Source organism: Octopus bimaculoides, chromosome 8 (assembly GCF_001194135.2).
Source record: "Octopus bimaculoides isolate UCB-OBI-ISO-001 chromosome 8, ASM119413v2, whole genome shotgun sequence".
Lineage (NCBI taxonomy): Eukaryota > Metazoa > Mollusca > Cephalopoda > Octopoda > Octopodidae > Octopus > Octopus bimaculoides.
Window position 1 is genome coordinate 14,222,987 of NC_068988.1, and position 4,392 is coordinate 14,227,378.

Consider the following 4,392-nt stretch of genomic DNA (forward strand, 5'->3'; position numbering starts at 1 on the left):
TGTGTGTATTTATATATATATATGTATGTATGTATGTATGTATGTATATCTAAGTATATATGTCTGTGTGTATCTTTGTGAGTGTGTGTATATGCGTGTTAGAGCATGTCTATACTTATAAGTATTGTACGACAGCGATGTAATCAATTTCATTCTTGCTAAACAATTTTAAGAGATTATAATAGATTACCGAAATAATCTGCTTATTTCAGCACATTTTTATCACTTAAATCTAATTTTTATATTTTTCCTGCTTTCATTTATTACATCTAAATTAAAGGAACGATAAGAAAAGCAGCCAAAAGAAATTACCTCCTTTACTATATATTCGCCATTTTGTTTTTTAATTCCCATTTTACATGTTGTTTCTTCGTTACCATTTATTTACTTCAAAGGAATGTTTATAACCTCTTAAATTATCGATGTGTTTTTTATTGGTAACATTGTTCTACATGGTTTAATGCATTCATTGAGTGAAGAGGCGTTAGACCACGAAAGTCACACTATTGCAATAAGATGGCGGTGATAAAAATGGTGTCGGTGAATGTCAGTGATATAGCAAATGTATTGTCAGCTGCAATTTCATATAAAATTTATAAAAATACCATTGCCTTTGTTTTTACATAGGCCAAGGAAATACCAAAATAGAGCCAAATTAATTTCTGTATATAATACATATATATATTCATACATACATACATACATACATACATACATACATACATACATACATTCATACATACATACATACATACATACATATGTATGTATGTATATATATAGGTATTTATGTATATATATACATGTGCATGTGTGTGTATATATGTCTATATATACACACTCATGCATACATATATATATATACATATATATATATATATATATATGTATATATATATGTATGCATGAGAGAGAGACAGAGAGAGACAGAGAGAGACAGAGAGATAGATAGATAGATAGATAGATAGATAGATAGATAGATAGATAGATAGATAGATAGACAGATAGATAGATAGATAGATAGATAGTTAGATAGATAGATGAATAGATAGATAGATAGATAGATAGATAGATAGATAGATAGATAGATACATTTCTTTTGTTAGTCACACAGGGCTTTACACAGAGGGGACAAATACAATGTAGAGCTTTTCTTTTTGGGAGGGGGAAGGAGACAAAGAAAAAAAAGGGGGGGTCGATCAAAAGGGATCGTAGGAAAGAAAAAAGGGGGGAGTTCGATCAAAAGAGATCGGAAAAAAGCGATCAATAGGGATCGTGTATCACAGCAATTTAGGTTTAGCCCTGGAAAGAAAAGCCTACGGAAAAGACCACGGTAACCTTGGCCAATATTGTCACTGTCATTGAAGAAACTATAACAGTAAGTCACTCTCTTTTGCCTTTTTGTTTTTTTTTCTTGATTTTTTTACTCCTTTATGCTCAAGGTGGCTCCGTCATTCACACGTGCCATCTTGAAGAAACCAGCCAAATAAGATAAATGTGGAAAAAGGTATAAGATCAGAGTAGTGTTCCTGTATGACTGTAGTCGCATGGAATGAATAGATATATAGAAGATATCTAAATATATATAGATATATTGTGTGTGCGCGTGCGTGTCTGTGTGTATATATATATATATATATGGGAGAATATACAAATAATAACAACAGACGAGGACAGGTGGTGTAAATAACAAAAGTATATATATATATATATATTTACATACATAGTCAAATCGAATATTAAAAGTTGAACATTAACAATCGAAAATTTAAAATAATAGTAACAAAGCAACAAAAGAAAGTACTGATGGTATGTATTAGTTTGACGTTCAGGAAAGGTGAAAGAAAGTTTAGTGAAGGAAAAATTTCACGAACAGCACGTGTGTGATTACGAGAGGATGCGGAATTTGGGTAAAAGAAAATAGTAGAGGATCATACCGTTCTATATTTAAGAGATGAGGAATTATTTACATTATTTAATGTAAATAATGTAAAGAATGTAAATAATGTAAATAATGTAGTAGAGAAGCAGTTTATTTTGATTTTATTCAACATAATTCCCTCTGAGATTCACACTCTCATTGCAGCAGTCCTTCAGCTTTCCGAAGCCCTGTAAAAGAACTCGGAAGTTTGGGCCTCCAGCCAGGCCTTTCGCGATACCCTTATATATACCGATATGAATATATATATACATAAATATATATATATATATAATATATATACATACATATATATATAATATACATACATAAATACATGCATATATATATATATATATATATATATATATATATGCTTTCGGTGCGAATACTTTTTTTACATGGCGCCGTTTTTACTTTCCTGTAACTAATAATAATGGTAGTTTTATATAAGCTTAAAGCTTATGGCGATCACCGCGCAGTGACTAAAGAAAATAGTCTAATAAAGGGGTATAAAAGCCCCCGACAGAAAAGAGAAGACTTTCCTATATAATATCATGAAGTTATCCTAATCTGAATCTGTAATCCTCAAACGTAAAACCTTTAGGGAAGCCTATTACTTTTGTCCTAACATGTGTGTTATATTAGAACAGCATGTATGTATTCATGTATGTATGTATGCATGTATGTATGTATGTATGTATGTATCTATCTATCTATCTATCTATTTACCTATCTATTTATCTATCTATACACACGTATATATACTTACATACATATTTATATGCATACTTGTATATATGTATATATGTATGATAGATCACTAGCCACTACACATTCCTTTTTTCTCTCCCTGTTTTTCTCCGTTGTTTCTTTCCGTGTTCCTTTCTGTGGAAGAGTGTAGGCTCGAAACGTTAAAGACATTTTCACTTCCCGAGCGTTAAACTAATACATCTGTTTGTTGTCTGCGCCACCTGTCTTCGTCTTTTGTCTTTTTTTAGTGAATTCTCCCTGTATATATGTATATATGTATTCATGTATATATGTATACATCCATACATCCATACATGTATCTGTTATCATGTGTGTATGCATACATGTATGTCTGTATGCATTCACATTTTACTCCTTGCCGGTTGAGCAATGAAATCAGAAATTCCGCCTTATTAATCAAGGAAATATTTTAAAATTCATACATTTTCGTCGCAACAAAGTCTATACTAGTCGTGTTGCTACAAACTTAAGACTATTTTTCTTGTATGCATTTTAAAATACTCTATCTTCTTTGAGAAGTCTAGATAATTTTGCGCCGAATTATGTCATAATTCTATTTCGTTATATAACAATAGGTTTTCTTAATATTTCGATTACCTGCTGTGTGTAGACAGCCTCGTGAGTGTCTTGCTGCTTAATAGTGTTATATTGTTTCGCTTCTATACTTTCCTTTACGCATGTTAATCCTCTAATTAAACGCATTGAAAACCATGTGATATGTAAATTTTCTTTAGATTTAACATTTTTTCTTCATTGACCTTTTTTTTCATTTTCATTGCAGAGAAGCTATTTTAACGACGTTTATGGCTTCCCTATATATTTTTTCAAAAATCCATCTTCGTTATTATATTTCAATTTCCTCAGATATCAATTAGCTTTAGTTTGCTAAATTTTCCTTGCAGTTCTTTATTTCCATAACACTATTCTGTGTTTCTTTTGCTCCCAGTTTGTTCTTCAATTTAAACGCATTGAAACGTTCAAATTGAATGTGATACAGTGATTGTTTTAACCCTCTTACTGCAGACCACTCACTCTAAATTTGCTTTTTAATTTATATATTTCCCTTGATAATTAACTCAATATGTTCAGGTATAGTGGTGTGTGTGTGTGTGTGTACGTATACACACGCACACACAAACACATATACAGGGTGCGGTGAATAAACTATCGTCTAAATTACCCCAACATACAAATAACACTGCCATCTCATTTTAACAGATATATTTACCAAAATTACATAACAATATCCTGAAATACTGAAGAGTAAATTTATTCCGGGTCTTTTTGTATCTATGTATGTATGTATGTGCAGATTTGTATGTTTTACGTATGTTTTCTCATGCATATTGTTGCATATCTAGACATGCATATATATATTTAAATGATAAACTTCTGGAAAGTTTTACAGATTTTTACAGTTCCAGTGATGGATTTGATGTGTAGTCTTCGAATTAGCATTCTTCTTTCTCGTTCTGAGAAGCCTAATTTCTCAAGATTGGTATTTAGGCAGTGTATTACATATCCCAGGGTCCCACTAATTACAGGTATAAACCTGAACCTGTAATATATGTGTGTATATGTATATATGTGTGTGTGTGTGTATGTGTGTGTGTGTGTGTAGATAGACAGTTGGATCTATCTATCTATCTATCTATCTATCTATCTATCTATCTATCTATCTATCTATATATATATATATA